General features: G+C 42.2%; 1 protein-coding gene across 5 annotated transcripts in view; it reads left to right on the forward strand.

Annotated features, from left to right (window-relative positions):
- Nucleotides 1-17,044, forward strand: part of sema3b (sema domain, immunoglobulin domain (Ig), short basic domain, secreted, (semaphorin) 3B) — a 72,898-nt gene that overhangs the window by 26,106 nt on the left and 29,748 nt on the right. Inside the window, exon 1 of one of the 5 annotated variants that reach the window (XM_056422752.1) lies at nt 13,646-14,330. The exons of 3 other annotated variants lie outside the window; for them this stretch is intronic. The gene's annotated coding sequence lies outside the window, so the exon portion shown is untranslated. Of the gene's footprint in view, nt 1-13,645; nt 14,331-17,044 lie in introns of those variants that run through there. One more of the 5 variants, XM_056422754.1, reaches the window with a different exon arrangement.

Here is a 17,044-nt window from a genome sequence, read left to right on the forward strand (position 1 = left end):
TTTGGCTGTGGACTGCTGCCAAACTGTGTGTGTGTGTGTGTGTGTGTGTGTGTGTGTGTGTGTGTGTGTGTGTGTGTGTGTGTGTGTGTGTGTGTGTGTGTGTGTGTGTGTGTGTGTGTGTGTGTGTGTGTGTGTGTGTGTGTGTGTGTGTGTGTGTGTGTGTGTGTGTGTGTGTCTTCCCTGAACAAGTTCACAACTTTTCACAACGTTGCTCCCTCAGTCTTTCTTCCAACCAGTGCTTGGTTGAAGTCCTGGCCACATATTTACAATGTTGAAAGGCACCACCTACTTTACAATCCTCCCTCAAACACACAGCAAGGGGAGGAGTTTGCTGCCGTATGGCTCCGCTAACGAACATGCTGTTGGGTTCAATGCGGTGCCTCGACATGCATCTGTCTCACATTAGGAATCAATCCACTGAGTGTTTTTTTTGCTATATATACACACATAAGATGGAAGAAGGGATGAGGAAGAAACATTGACACAAGCAACAAGCAAACATACTTTTCAGTGTTTCCAAGGCACTTCACCAGCCAAACCACTTGTTACTGCTGCCACACCAAATGTAATCCCGTATGTATATCGATACAATCGGAAATAAAGATTCAAATCCCTTATGAACTTGATTGCAAATAAAGATAAACAAAGACCTGAGCAAGCAAATAAGCACGCGGCACTGTTGCATTGCATGAACATTTTGCTGGCTTATTATTATCTATTAAAAATCAAAAAATTTATTTCGAGTGATTTGGCCAACTTTGGTAAACCACAGGCAATGTTCTTTCAATATTATAATACACTCTTAGTTCAGCCCAGCTCGGGTTTATATGAGGTTGCATGCAACACAAACATCTCACACGCACACACACACACACAGACAGTATGCACAAACACACCGCTGGCCACTGGAAACTCCAGATTGGTCATGTATCTGATAATAGGAGCTGCTGAAACACACATTTGAGTGTAGACTAAGATTTGTGAGAGCAGAGTTGCAACTTGTATGAAACAATGTCCCCGAGAAGGGATTACCAGGATCAGGTTTCTGTGGATTTATGAAGTGAACAAACACATAATGGGACATTTTCTATGCCATTGCACGCTCTGTGTGTGCGTATTCATCCAATAATTCCAAGAAACCTGTATGATGTATTTTCTGTGGTACATTTCTCCTAAATTACTTAAATTAATTTCCGAAAATTTATCAAAACAGAGAAAGAAAGTATCAGAGGGAGAATCCCACGAATGATTAACAGATGTATGAGACATCACACAGTCCAATCGTATACTGAGAACAGTCAGAGAGACACACAAAACAAGGGAAACACATAAAACAAGTATTCCTTCCCTTTGCTACTAACTTGCCGTAATGCCAGTGTAATGGTGCTGGGACACGTGTAATTTGCTCCCTTTTGTAAACGCCCATTAAAACCTCCACCATATCAAAAAGGAGAGGAAAATATATTATTTTGAAGATCTCTCTTTGTCGAACACAAGCTTGAAAAACCCTGTTGACCTGCTCTTCAGGTCAAATGGGATTGAGAAGTTTTGGACAGGGTGGTATCGGGCGCTGAGTAACCTACCTGGAGTGTGTGCACTTCGGTAGTGCAGCGTGGGCCAATCAGGGAAACCTCTGTATTGTTATTGTCTGGCAGTAAGTCGTCTTGACAAATCCACTCTTTGATTCCCCTTAGTTATGCGGGGGAATATGATGAGTATAGACAGCTGGGTGTCATCTGCATAGCGGTGATGAGACAGTTTGCATTATGTGAAGCATGTGGAGTGAGAAGAAGAACGGACCAAGAATAGAACCTTGTGGAAGGTGGACTCCACAACAGAAGCCAAGCAGTACTGAGAAATGTGGACAAAAAATATTTGAATTAGTTCAAAACCAGACATGAGTTGCAGATCCATCAACGGTTTGAAATTATATTATTATCTTATTGCATAGACGGGCGCACTGATCTGGACTTCAGCAGAACAACGCCCTACATTTTTTAACAGCTACTTGATAGGCAGGTATTCGATAAATCAAGTATACACGCGCACACACACACACACACACACACCACAACACGCACACACACCACAACACACACACGCCCCCCCCCCCCACACACACACACACACATACACACACACGTTGATACTTGAATACCATAAATATCAATCTTTAACACAATCCAATCGTAATCTTATCTTAACTTGATTCAACCTGAACCCTAAAAATACGGTTGAAATATGTCCTCAAAGATCTTGAACTGGTCCTCACATAATCAGAAGCACGGTGCCCACACACACATCTTCGTTTCCACATCATCTTTTCTATCGTGTTATTCTAGACAAATGGTCGGCCTCGCTTTGGAGTAGATCTATAATGTGATTCAGCCAACATTGCAATCCATATTAAGTAATAACACATGTGGAGAAGCACGATGTCGTTGTCTTCTTTTATTGAAGCGGGTGTGCTGCGGTCACAGGAGGGAGGAACACTAGTGAATGTGTTCGGGAGGAGTCACGTTAGCAGAGCTGGCTGCAGCGTCTTGGCCTTGTGGTTTCATTTAAACAGAAAAAGGGGCGGCGTGCCCATTTATCTGCCACATGAGGCAAATTAGTGCTGCTGGAAGGCCTTTTGATTAATCACAGCCTGTGGTTGAAACCAGGTGTCCATCTCGGGGAGCGGTGGCTGATGAATCCATGTGCTGCTCCACCAATTAGACGTTAAGAAAGCTTGATTTAACCCTCCTGTTGCCTTAGGGTCAATTTGACCCCATTCAATGTTTAACCCTCCTGTTACCTTTATATTTACTGACATATTTTACCCGTGGGGTCAATTTGACCCCAGCAATTAAAACCTCCAGAAAATTATTAGAATTAATATTGTTTTCCAAGTTTAAGTGTGAGGTACTTTATGTTTGTTTGTTGACTACCTAAATAGCCCTTTAAATATATTTAAAAATTGATATTTGACAGTGAAAAACAGCCTGGGGTCAAATTGACCCGACAGAACACCGACATTAAACATTGAATGGGGTCAAATTGACCCTAAGGTAACAGGAGGGTTAAAAGGAAACAACCTTTGAATGAGTTTTTATTAGAACTATACTTTCCACGAAAGAAATAGGTCTATAGAAACTGTTTTCAAGCGGTTCTGTGGATTATCTAGAAAAACGACACAGGTTCTGAGAGGAGAGCGTTTCCATGTCAGGATTCAGAGACTGCGTGCAAAACTCATCTCTGACTCAGTCAAACATTTCCTTGATCTCGTCTTCTGAACCCAACATTCTAAAAACAGTGGCACAGAGATAGATCTAATAGATTCAGCTAGAAAACAGTTGTACAGCAGCTGCTGCATAAAGGAACGGTTCCGAGAGACGCTACAAATAACAGTTACTTACAAATTCTACATGTTTACACTGAAGAGAGCAAACATTTTAAATCATAAGGACACATCTATTTAATCTTTTTTAAGAGCTAACAGCATAGGGGTGTGTCTGTCTGTGTGTGTGTGTGTGTGTGTGTGTGTGTATGTGTGTGTAACTTGGCATGTTTATAGAGTGTTAGGTTGATCAGTGAGTTTTGTCGGTTCCATGGTGGATGTTCTGATCAGCAGCAGCTTCTGTTCTGTGTCTCAGTGATTCTGCTTCCACTTTGTTTCTTTCTCTATTTTTCATTGCTCTTTCTTTTCCATTCATCATATACATTCAACTTAAAGTCCAAGATCTTGCTTTGTGATTTTTATCACAGCTCATCTTGTACAGGATGTTTTCTATGTGGCATACATCCCATTAAATAGTAACCTAACCCACTTGCTAAGAGAATCAAGAGAGACTGGAAATATACAAAACATGGTGTCTTAGTGGGTGAGGAAGGACTTATTTGACTGTCTAAAGAAAAGATGTCAAGATAATCAACGTTTCTATTATTGTGGCGTAGCACTAGTGCTTCTTCCTTTTCCTCAAGCCCAAACCTTCGAGTCGTATCATGTAATAGCTTCTTTTTTTAACATTTGTGAACATTTGCTTGTTGTTTGGTGCCATTACATTTTATATGTGATGTATTTCCTGGACAATGAGTGATTTCACTTGTGAAAAAGTTCATTTGGTTTGTAAACACACACATAAAAGCAGGACTATCTTAAAATGACTGAATTGGTTAAATCTTGTCGGTTCCCTATTTTGCAGCATGATGTCATCACTAAAGATGTACTGTTTTACAGGAAGTGTTGCTCATATAAAGGTAGTCTTTAACACTTCTTTCACGTTAAGATAGCGAATGTACAATGTAAATGTATCTTTAAAATGTTTCCTCAAACTTCTGTCCCTCCTTCATCCCTCACTCTGTTACTTCCTCCCTTCCTCCCTCCCTGCATCTTTTTTTCCATGCTGCTGAGAGTTTAAACAGCTTTTGTTTTTTCCCTTTGACACGTTGACTCCAAGAAGAAGGGGGAGTGGAAGGAGGCAAGGAAAGTAGGGGTGGAAGGAGAAACAGAGCTGAGCCAAAACAGGGAAATGACAGTTTGGTCAGGGCAGCCTATTATTATAACACTCTAATCTTCCTCCACTTGGCCGACTACCTGTAACCGAAAACAAGATGGATGGAGGCAGCCTGGAGAAAGAAGCTGCGGTGTAGAAATCATTTCATTATATTTGTGGACTAACTTGTATATTTGTACCAATTTAGCACCATAAATAGAATAAAATAGCATGTTCTGCTTGAAATATGCATGTCTGAAAATAGGTGAGACACAGCTGTCGATAGAGCAGCTTGCTGCGTAACATCTTAATAACGCCTCCTATCCGTCATCCAGCAGGGACTGCACATATTGAGTTCATGTGCTTGTCTAAAGCAGAACTGTTTAGCATCAGATGACAATAAAAGTCATGAGTCTAAAGTGAATGCATATTTCTTCAAGAAAAATAAAACATCTCAGATTTTGTTTGAATGCATTCTGACTTTTTTAGTGTGTCTGCGTGTGTTTGTTCTCTGTGATTTTCGTAATGACAGCTGTTGCCGCTATGATAACGAGGTGATTTCCCAAGTTGCCCTGGCAATCTAAAATCACACCCTGTGTCATCTAGTGTGTGTGTGTGTGTGTACACGTGTGTGTGTGTGTGTGTGTGTGTGTGTACATATGTGTTTACATGTGAGGCTGGCTGGGAGACTCCTTTTTGCCGGTCTTTGTGTCTGGAATGAATTTGAACTGAAATGCTCTTCAATGGCTTGTTCATTTCGCTGAGTGCTCGTGTTAAAACAGCTTTGATTCCAATCAGGTTTTGTATTTCACATGCTTAGGATCGTAACGCCTCAAAAGTTTAAGTAACACATTTGCATTATTGCTTGCATTAATGTTCACATAGTTCCTCTGAAGAGTAGTGTGTTGTTCTTGTGCAGTTCAATAGAAAATCAGCAGATGTGACATTGCACTTTGAACATGTCGTCGTGGAGACTTTACCAGGTAGTCCTTCCCACAATAAAACTACAAAGCTCATTGAAACAGTTTCCTTGTAGAAAGAATGCTGGTCTTGTTGAGTCAAACACCTGCCAGGATGGATACTGATCGCAGGTTTGCTACCTCAGCACGGTCACCTGATAACCAACAAATTGGAAGTAGTAAAGCTTGTCTCCACCAGACACGACCGTCTCAGTTTGTCGGGTGGAAGCCGGAGAGGGGACATGTTCTTGGCACTGCTTTCGTGTCCCCTTCGGGTTGATTGGAGTACCTGCACATTCGAAGTTGGATATACAATTCAATTCATTTTTTTATATATAGCCTAATATCATAAATTACTAATTTTCCTTTATGGGCTTTAAAATCTGTTCACATACAGGATCTCACATCGGATCTCACATCGGATCAGGAAAAACTCCCAGAAAATAGAAAAAACATTTCACAGGGAAAAAAGGGAAGACACCTTCAGGAGAGTATAAAGGTAACTGAAACTGGGCACTTCGCAGCTGATGGAAATCAGGCTCCGGATGTGCGTGAATTAAGTTTAACAATATTTAATGGCAAGAAGTGTAAACAAACGATCAATATATATTACCCCGGTACAGAGTATTAGTCGCAAACTCAGCCAATCACCTACTCTCAAAGGATAGTTCAGCCTTTAACACCTTCCTGTTGGATAAAAGTCCGCTATCAAAATGGAGGTGTCAAACGTCATGAACCCTGGGTCAAAACGTCACTTCCAGTCAAGTCGCTAGACAAGTATTTTCACAATAAAAGTCCCGTCTGTTATTGTCCGCATTAAAGTCACTTCACGGGCTTCAACCGGCTCTAACAATTTCTGAAATACTAACTGATATTCACTCTCATGCAACATACATTAATTCTTGCCATTTACATTAATCATTTGCATAGAGTAAACAGTACCCCTATGCTTCAAAATACATGAATAATAATAATATTCTCCCTAATATTTCCTATTATAATATCTTTCTATATGTATTCATTTAAAGCTCAAGACTACAGAATCAAAATAAACTATTACAACCTTACAAGAGCAACAGAGGAGGATCCCTCTCCCCGGATGGACAGATGCAATAGATGTCATGTGTACAGAATAAACAGCGTAGTAGTTACATAAATACATTCAATGAATATGACAGAATGTATGAATAGTTATCAGGGGCCTTTGTGGGTGGCCAAACTTGTTTCAGTGAGAGATTAATATGAAGATGAATTTACAAATATAGCGGTCTTACAACGCATCTCACCCTCCATTCATTCATGGCCCTTTATTATATCCCCCTCTGACGGTCTCCAATTACTGGGTGGTGGAGGGGATTTCTGGCCCGCCAGACACAGACGGCACTCAGGACACCTGAGAGAAATGTGCATGTACGTCTGTGTGTGCGTGTGCAGCTGTTTTGAAAGCCTAAATTTAAAAGTGAAAATGCAATGATGGCAAAGCTTAAAGTACTTTAACCCCTTGTGTAATCTGCTGTTGCACTTATGATCACAGGCAGTGTGTTGGATGTGTGTGTGTGTGTGTGTGTTTGTGTGTGTGTGTGAGAGATTGTGATTGTTCTGCTTGTCTGACAGAGCAAAGTGAGCAGCTGCATTTTTGGCATTCCTCACTTTGGGAAAGTGATTGTAAGTGAAGGTTAACATTGTCTATGAATGCTTTCTATCTGTTCTACTGATAGCGTGTTGTGTTTAAGATATCCAAAATAAAACCTAATCTAATCTTCTAAACAGAAAGTTGAGAAATTGAATTGTGAAGTCAGTTAATGTCTTTAACGGTTCCATATTTTAAAGAGTGATATTTTAATGTCTTTTTCTATGACAAAGACCACAGAAACGGTGCCTTTAAACAAATCGTCAGGATTTCTGTAGAGTTATGAGCCCACATCTATGCAATATATAGACCAGTAGTATCAGCTGACAGGATATGCCCAAGCTGATATAGATTTGCATTGTTTTCAGCAATACATTATCTCCTGTACCACCTCTTTGTCTCCATTTTTGAGCTTCGTTCAACAACTCCTTATGTGAGGATTAATTCTGCCTACAGAGAAATTTAATTTCTGAGAAATGAATCCTCACATTTCTACCTCACTCCCCTGTGAGCGTCAGAACAGTCATGTTCTCATGAAACCTGCCCATTGCTGAGGTGGGCTCAGGTTTCCCCTGGGGGTCTACAGCATGTGCACCCTCAAACTAATAATGTCTGAACAACTCCTCGGTAAGTGCGCGTGTTTCCACACACGAACATGTGTGTGTGCCGTTAATCTGCCATGGTGCTGAGAGCACCCTGTCTGGTTGGATCAGTGCCCATCAGGATCAGGAATCATTTGGTCGGGTCTGCTCACTGCTATCACATCTCAGGCCCGAATGAGGCAGCACAGCAGCCCTGCTGTGTGTGTGTGTGTGTGTGTGTGTGTGTGTGTCTGTGTGTGTTCCAATACACACACCCTGTGCCATATCGGTCTGCTTTTCAGCAAAAGAAAGTCTTAAAATTTCTCTAAATCCGAAAGTTTTTTCCTGTCAGTTTATATTCCACATTTACAATGTTTTAATCCATTGCACGCACTCTCCCTGTTGTACCATATTAGTCGAAGTTAGATACTAGACTTTGTACAAGCATAAACCAAATGTCAATGTCAATATGTTCAACAATGAAAATGTGTGTTGAAATGGGCGTTGACTTGTTCGCCGGAGTAGTCCATTTAGCCTATAAGGTAAAGGTATCAGCAGAGCTAGCAGCTAAGTAGCCGCAAAAGTGACCGATGCAACAATCTTTCTTAGTTTTTCCAGAGATGCTTGTTATGCCCGGTAATTGACTTTTTGGGGGCGTTGCTACATTTGCAAAAACAAATTAGATTTACTGTCAGGATGCTTGTGTTGGCTTTCATAAGATGTATATTTGAGTCTGTGTGCGGGCTGAACTTAAAAGCTTCTCTCTTTTACTAGGTGATTTCCCCGGTGTTATCTTTCATCCTTCCTCACTGTAATCCGTCTCAAATTTTCTCAGAAATAGGAGCAATGTAACATCCCATGTTTGATTAAAGTGAGGCTCTGGATTACAGGGTCCTTGCTGTACTTCTGGATCCAAACCAGCCTCCGCTTGCTTGCATTCTTCAACTCCATATTGTATTTGATCAAATTAATGATGAATAGCAAGAGCTTGTTGAGACTGACTTTACACTGTACACATTTATTTAATACTGTTTTAACACGTGTTTGAAAATACATTGTAATGCATACTTTAATACATATGTAATAGCAGATTTAGTGACAGACCTAAAGAAATGCCATCATAGTAGATGCAGGCCTTCATTATCTATTGATCAGCTAGCTAGATATAACAGTGGTGGGAACCAGTGGAGCAATGTGCATTCCACTGAGAAATACTGCTTATTGCAAGTGTGTGTGTGTGTGTGTGTGTGTGTGTGTGTGTGTGTGTGTGTGTGAAACAAAGCTGTGTTAATTCGAAGTGCGGTTATCCACTCAGTGACCTTCAGCCTTCAGAACCTGCTCAGAGGTGTGTGTGTGTGTGTGTGTGTGTGTGTGTGTGTGTGTGTGTGTGTGTGTGTGTGTGTGTGTGTGTGTGTGTGTGAAAATGTGACACTAAAGCTTATGCTTGAAGGTAGTCTTATCCACCCAGTGAACCTCAGAGCCAGATGGTGTGTGACTGTGTGCCTGTGAGACTGTGTGTGTCCCACCTATGAGCCCCCCTACCAACCCACCCGTACTGCCCTCCTCACCACCCCCCACCCTCCTTATCCTCCATCCTTTCAGTTGGGTGTGATCACATCAAAGTGAAACAGAGAGGATTATAGGTTTCTGTGCCTCCAGGGTTCCCAAGTAAGACGTCTCTCCCTCTAACTGTAACACGCTCTCTCTTTCTTTCTTTTCCGTTGCTGCCACTCTCCACTGAGAACCCTATAATCCCAGAGGAGTCAGGAGGCCAGGGCACCATGTCATGGACGACCTGTACAGTACAGATGGAAATGAAGAGCCAGCTAGCTGAGCCTGAATAGCCCAGCTACCCTATTTTTCTCTCTTTTGAATTGTTCCTATCTTTCTTAATGCATGTCATCAATTTGTTTTGAATTTTATCTTCCTTTTCACACTTTTTATTTGTTGTTCGAGACCCAAACACTACTTAACCCTTGTGTTGCCTTAGGGTCATTTTGACCCGAATCAATATTACACCCTCCCCCCGCCTTAGGATTAATTTGACCCCATTCAATGTTTAATGTCGGTGTTCTTTCGGTAGTCAACAAACAAACATAAAGTGCCTCACACTTAAACTTGGAAAACAATATTAATTCTAATAATTTTCTGGAGGTTTTAATTGCTGGCGTCAAATTGAACCCAAAGGGTAAAATATGTTAGTAAATATAAAGGTAACAGGAGGGTGAAACATTGAATCGGGTCAAAATGACCCAAAGGCGGGGGGAGGGTGTAATATTGATTCGGGTCAAAATGACCCTAAGGCAACACAAGGGTTAAGCACAAACCCCTCCCAAAACCACCGACATGGCGTTTTGTTCTGCCCCATCTAAATTCAACTCCTGACCCACTACTGTGGATGCTATTAATAGACAAATTCACTCCACACACGCACAAAAACACACACACTTTCCTCTCACACGAATAAGATTAGCATGTGCTTACAGCTGGCAGCACAGCCTCCTTAGTTGCAATGATGCTATTGATCCACTTAGTGCTGGAATTTGTTGTATGTCGGGTCAGCGGTCCAGGATATTCCTGCATCTGTTGAGAAAATGTTTACAATGCAACACATGTAATGTTGGCAGGTGTCCCGCTAACACAACATCACAAGTGGTTTTACAGCTATGGTCGGCCTGCCCTATATACATGCCGGTTTAATCTATTATTCCACCCTTGCTTTTGAAGAATCTGCATCTGTCCTCTAGGATTCCTCATCGAGGTGGAGCACAGTGCCTCTGTAGATTTAGCTCGGCTCGAAAGAGATGTGAGATTAGAAGAGAGCATATGTAAACGGTATGTCAAATGTAATTAATCATAACTTAAAAGAATAGTTAGCATGTCTCCAGAAAGAGGGGCATCACCATGACGATGCCAAAAAGTGCCATATTAGTGCCTCCTGACTTGGCTCCTCAACAACATACTCAGCCACTGTGGCAGCGGCCGTGCACCAAAGACATCCTCAAAGGCTTTGGAAAGTACCTATCGCAATCATCATTGCATGCTGGCCACTTGACTGCAGGAGGCCGAGGGCAGAACGTGGGATGACACCATGGAGAATCCTCTGTTGCACATGCTCAGTCAAATCCTCCAACCAACCGAAAGCCACACAATCTCTGGCCATGTTCCGCAAAATTGAAAACATGTGACAATGTGTTCTCCTAATAGCGTAGAGCGAACACGAAGGCTGGTGAACTCCACGGCTACATCTTGAGATGCTGAAATGACGATTGGAAGACAATATTAAGTCAGAGATTATCTGCTCCTTCCACAGTATTCAAACACTAAGCGACGTGTTTTATTTTATGTTAAAGGTTGCCTTCAAAAATAATGTATTGATAATATTCATTTAATAAGCCCAAACGGTTGGACTTCTTTTTTCTAAATACCTGAAATATGCAGTCAGGGTCTGGTGCTGACTGCATATTGGTATTATGCACCAGAAGAAGGTAGCTTCTTCTTGGCGGCTGCCATTGAGCTCAAGTGTCACTATTGGTGCTGAGTATACGTTCTAATGTGTATCTCAATGTGTGTGTATGACGTAAGCGCAAGAGAAGCATGTTAACGTAAGGACATTACTGGTAATGTTTTTGCAGGACTGATGTAATCCAGCATGAGAATGCGTGTTTGGTAGTGCTGGTATATGACGTTGTGCAATATACATAATGAGTATTACATAACACACATGGGTAAGTTAATCATCTTACGAGACAAACAGTCTTAGGTACTATTTACGTTATGTGTAGAAAGGTTGTGACACTGTTGTCTATTTAAATATGCAAATAACTTGGCTGACATCTGGAATTGTAGATTATATTTTGGTTTAATCAAGTCTACGGGAAGTCTGACTTTATTAATATTTTTGGGAATTTCTGTGTAACTCTAAAAATAATAGCATAGACTCCCTTAAATTAAATGTGCATTAATTAGTGCTGTCATGTGACCATTCCTGCTTGTGTGACTACACAACACAAAACACTTTATGAAAGTAATGAGCTGGGAATCAACCCAACACACTTATACACGTAGGAATAGGTGTTCTGCATAGGTAATATTACATATATCATGTATTCAACAACGAGAGGTAAATATAAACATATGTATACAAAACATTGCAGAACACTATGACAAATACAGTATTTTCCTTTATGAAATCTAAATATTCTTGATGCAAAGCTGTTCAAAACTGTGTAATTACTTCACTCATTATATTGTAGCCCTACAACATAAGTCGTCTACAATGTGAAGATGACTTATGTTGATAAATATATCATCCATCGATTCTCTTTCTGTTGTATATATTTTCATGGGGTACCTTAATGGAATTAGACCACAGGGAGACTCCGACGTGGGAGACACCAGCTTGATTGTGGTCTCACGGCAATCTAAAGATCATCTCGGTTCATTGACTTGCCATAAAACAAAGATTCCCTGAAACGCCGTTAGGAAACTGAGCCCTCATCTGTTTCAAAAGAACAGAAACTCTGGCTGAGACAAAAGCCTTTGTCAGGATCACAGTGCTCACTCTGCAGTCTGCAGAGACATCAGACTGGTTTATGACAGACAGGTCAGCAGGGGGCGGGCAGTGGGCTGAAAACACACGACGCAAGCACACACACAATCATACGCATACACTGAAGCACTGAGGGCAAGTGTGCATTGTGTGTAGACATGTGGGGCAAATGTGAAGACGGCGCACACACACTGCAGTGAACCCCCTAATGTGAGACCCCTGACCTCTCTTTATGAGGAGCCTACCCTGGTGAGAGTGGGTTTGTAGGAGTGTGCGTGTGTGTGTGTGTGTGTGTGTGTGTGTGTGTGTGTGTGTGTGTGGCAGGGTTGCCAAGCACATCACTGCACCTGCCGTAGGAATGAAGATTAAAGGACTGGGGCGGGTGGAGAACAGATGGACATGCAGTGTAATGGCGTAACAAGCACATACCAATTGTGTGAGGATTTTGACTTATAATTGAAACATTTAATATGAAAACTCCATCCAGAAGTAAATACTGATCATATCAGTGGACAGCAGGAGATTATGCTGCAGGACTTGTTTGACAATGGATGCTTTGATATATATAAATGTCTCCCCTTGTCAACACTTTTCATCAAAAGAATAGATTGGAGCCGAGTGTGAAGCTAACCACAGCAACTGTTGTCAGTGAAAACAAACAAACAAATACAAAAACTCTCTCAGATGTGAACTTTAAGATGTTTGATGACATGTGAGAAGAGACACTTTTCACTGAAACTTTCCTCTTTACATTTTATGTTGTTCCCACACCCACACACACACACTCATGAATAGCCGACCCACACTTCAACTTTGATTTGTGTACGATGTAAACCCTCAAATGTTATTGGGTGCAGATGCCCCTGTCACCATGCTGTCCGCTCCGACATGCCGTTGCTTGGTTGCGCATGTCGAAGCTGCTTTTCAAGTCTTTTGAGGAGTCATGTGTCCGTCAGAGGAGGGTTCAAGTCAGGCCTCTGAGTCGAGTCACATCTCACTGCAGTTACACCCGAGTTGCTTTTGCGCAATATTTCATCGCTGGAGGCTTGCACGTGGTTAGCGGTGTGCACAGACCGCTGCGGGCTGAGGTTTTAAAGTCTCATTCGATGTTAATCAAAGTCACAGATCAAACTGATGGAGTGAAGTTTTAGACAGGTACCAAATATACAGTAGCACACATACACACACACACACACTCACACACACACACACACAACAGAAAGATGCATAGGAGCAACAGTCACACACTGAGAACAACACAGTGCATGTCCCTGCCCCTCTGAGCTTGCCCCTCCTCTCACCTTCCCTCCTCTCTTTAACCCCTCCCTCCCTCTCTCTCTCCCTCTCTCCCTCTTGAATTAAGTCCATTATTACTGCCTGCTCTCCCTCTGAGCACTTCTACTCTGCCCAGCTTCTATGAACACTGTGTGTGTGTGTGTGCGTGTGCACATGCGTGTGTGAACTCCTCTCGTGTGTGTGTCAGGAAGGGTTCTCTGTGTGTGCACAGGGGTTGTGTGCTTTTCTAAGTGGAGCTGGAGTACAGCCGTTCATCAGTGGAGCTGCAGACAGGGAGATTCTCAGATCTCTCTGCATCGCTTTTTAACTCGCACGCCGGCTGCTTTTTGGACTTTTCTTTGTTTTTAGGACTCGCTGGACTTTTCGCACCAAAGTGGGACTCTGCCGCTGCTCTCTTTCTGCCCTCCAGGCACCATTCCCATCACTGGAATTACTGGAAGTTTTCCCTCCACTGCTTTCTGAAAATAACTTAAATCTATTGATCATTTTTTATAATTATTTATTACTTTCCTGTGCATCCCCATTGCATTTAGACATGCTCAAGCCGGAGAATGGGTGCTTTGCAAGCACACAAGAGGAGCTCAGTGGGAGCATGTAAGTGTGTGTACAGCTCTCTCTATTCTGATAGTCTATAATCAAGGAGGGTGTGTGTGGACATGTTTGTTTTATTTGGTATCGCAATGGAAACATTATTAGGTCAAACAGGAAAAAGCAGTCCAGTAACTATGAAAAGCGTCAGCGCTGTCCGAGGCATGTCGGGCTCAAGTGGACACTGATCCCGACCTGGAATGTTCTGAACCCTTTTGGAATTTGGTTCCCCTGGAAACGGCTGGACAGGTGAGCTGATAATTACTGGTCCAATCAGGAATATTGAGGGTCGCTGCTTACATCATCATTCAAGTTATGATTCAGATAATGATGCACAGTAAAAAGGATTTGGGTATTTCTGGCAATACCATTCTGTAATACATTCAGTGCTTCAGCACAGACGGAGAGGAAATCCTGATGCAATAGTTCATACTCTGCTCGTGACCTGCTCTGGTGCAGCGCTGCTGTTTCTGAGCCAGTACAAACCCAGACATCTTTCCACAAGTCACGCTGATGACATGTGGCCTTCTTCCTCAGAGAAGCGGGCTGAAAGTGAGTTGTCTTCTTCCAGAGAGCCGCTTGGAGCAGCTCCAGGCAGGAGACCAGAGGCAGCCCTGTCAGGTCTCGACTTACAGCTGGTTTAACGCGGCCAAGTGGCCGGCGACCAGCGACCAGCAGGCTGCCTTCGCCTCAGCGGCTCCTTCATTGTCTCTTTCCTTCAGAGCTTGTAATACCAGATGAGAGGTTGAGGCATTCTTGTGACCATAGTGAGGCAGTTGTACATTGAAATTCAAAGAGAAAGAATCAGGCGGTGCAAGCTGGACTGACGGAAAAAATATATATTTTGAAAAGATATCAATCATCATGAGAAAGAGAGCCTGGGGTTGATATAGGGTGGCACTTGCATTTTGGATACAACTACTAGCAACGGGTTCACAGGCTGGGAAACTTTCCATCGGTGATGCCGGGCCAGGTGGCTCGGCCCCAGCGACCAGCAGAGCGATGTAACCCTTCTGGCTCTTTCATTCACTTTGTGTCTTTTAGAACTACTAAGCTCTCGAGGCCCATATCGTCTCGCTTTCCCTTTCTAACTCGTTTTTTTTTTCTTCTTTAGTTTAAATCCCATAAAGACTCCTAATCACTTTGGGCTTAAAGCAACTTTACTTTGACGTTGATGTGTGTGTGTGTGTGTGTGTGTCTATGCAACTTCCATGTTCTCCTGTAACTAGCTTTGTCCTAAAGACCCTCCACTGAAAACAACACTGTACTTCTAATCCATAGTACACGGTCGGTACACTTCAGGGTTTTTCCTGGGTCAAAATGGGTCTTCGGTGCTCCCAATTTTTTTCTCTCTATATTACGGTAATATACGGTCTATATTACCATGTCACCGTAATTAGCAGACATCTATGTATTTTGTATTTATTTTTTTCAGAAATAATGGAGGCTATGCTTGAGGAAATCATTTTGCTTCCACTTTAGATTAAAATTAGGGCTGTGAAACGATTAAAATTTGTAATCAAATTAATCACAGGTTTCTGTGGATTAATCATGATTAATCACATATTACCGATATTCTCGGTATATTTTTGTGAGAACATAAAGATTTATGACAAAAGACGTATATATACATTTATACATTCTTTTTTTATTCATAAAAAAACCCCAATGGTGCTGCAACTCAGCAGTTATTTAGCAGTTCTCTTCCATATGGAACATTAATATATCTTCATCCTAAACAGAATGTTTAAACAGAACATTTTTCTCTTTTTTGTCAACCATTTAACGCCATCAGTGGTCCCCAAACTACGGCCCCCGGGCCGCATCTGGCCCGCCTCCACATTTGGCCCGGCCCCCTGAACAATACCAGAGACGCGTTCCGATTTATTATTTTTTTCACCTGGCCCGCTGCCGTTGAGATTGCAGTGAGACGCGGAGAAAATGTGAAGTGGTGCTCTTCGCAATAAAACATCTTTGATGGGACGTGTCGCGTCTCGGCCAATCAGCGTTCAGATGTCCACAGCGTTTGGGAAGTTAGGTTAGCTTGAATGTTAGTCCGCTACATCTACTGCTGTCACGCTGCACGGTGTTGCGATACTAACAAAGTACCCGTACGTTAAAAACAATGTGATTTAGCATATTTTTAGTATCGATACTTCATTAAAAGAGCGCCCGATCAGAGCGCACGCGCTGCTCTGCTCCGTTAAATGCTGTCTGCACGCGCAGCGCTCACAGCGAGTGGCGTCATTCTGCGCATGCGTTAAATGCGTTTAAAAAACAAACTAATTAATCCTGTAATTTAATCATAACGCGTTAACGTGTTATTTTTCACAGCACTAATTAAAATAGATGGGCTAATAGATTTTTTGAGTGGAAATTTCATTTGCATTTGTACAGGTGTATTCGTGCACGTCGGGCTGTTGAGTGATCAGCAGCTGGCCGCTCTGTCCATTCGCGCACCTCAGTGGCATATTGATCAGACAAGAAGACACGCTTATCAACTCGATTACTATTGATCAAAACAGAACGAGGGTTCGGCTGTAGCCTACTTGAAACATACTATTGAGAACATATTCGCTGACATGCACGTGATGAACACAGTTTGTTTTTTTCCATCGCAGACTTTTTTTTGCCTTAGGCGCTCGGGATTTGTCATAGGCGTTCGGGGAAAACGGCTTAGGCGCGCGCCCAAATTTTCTCTATGCAGAAAAAACCCTGCACTTGTCCTTGTGACAGTCATGTGACGGAGCTTTTTAGAATCTCTGTGCAGGCTTGTTCCACCCGAACTTTCACCTTCACTCTGACTGGGGCTCTGACTTTCAAAATGTATTAATTTATGGATCAATTATAAGTGTATTAGTGCCCTTTCCATTTAGTTGGCAATAGTTGGCACCTTTTTATTTATTTTTTCTCAGTTTCCAAGCAAAATGTGGCACAGCTCTGCTCTCTGCTCTGAAACAACA

Source organism: Pseudoliparis swirei, chromosome 9 (genome assembly GCF_029220125.1).
Source record: "Pseudoliparis swirei isolate HS2019 ecotype Mariana Trench chromosome 9, NWPU_hadal_v1, whole genome shotgun sequence".
Lineage (NCBI taxonomy): Eukaryota > Metazoa > Chordata > Actinopteri > Perciformes > Liparidae > Pseudoliparis > Pseudoliparis swirei.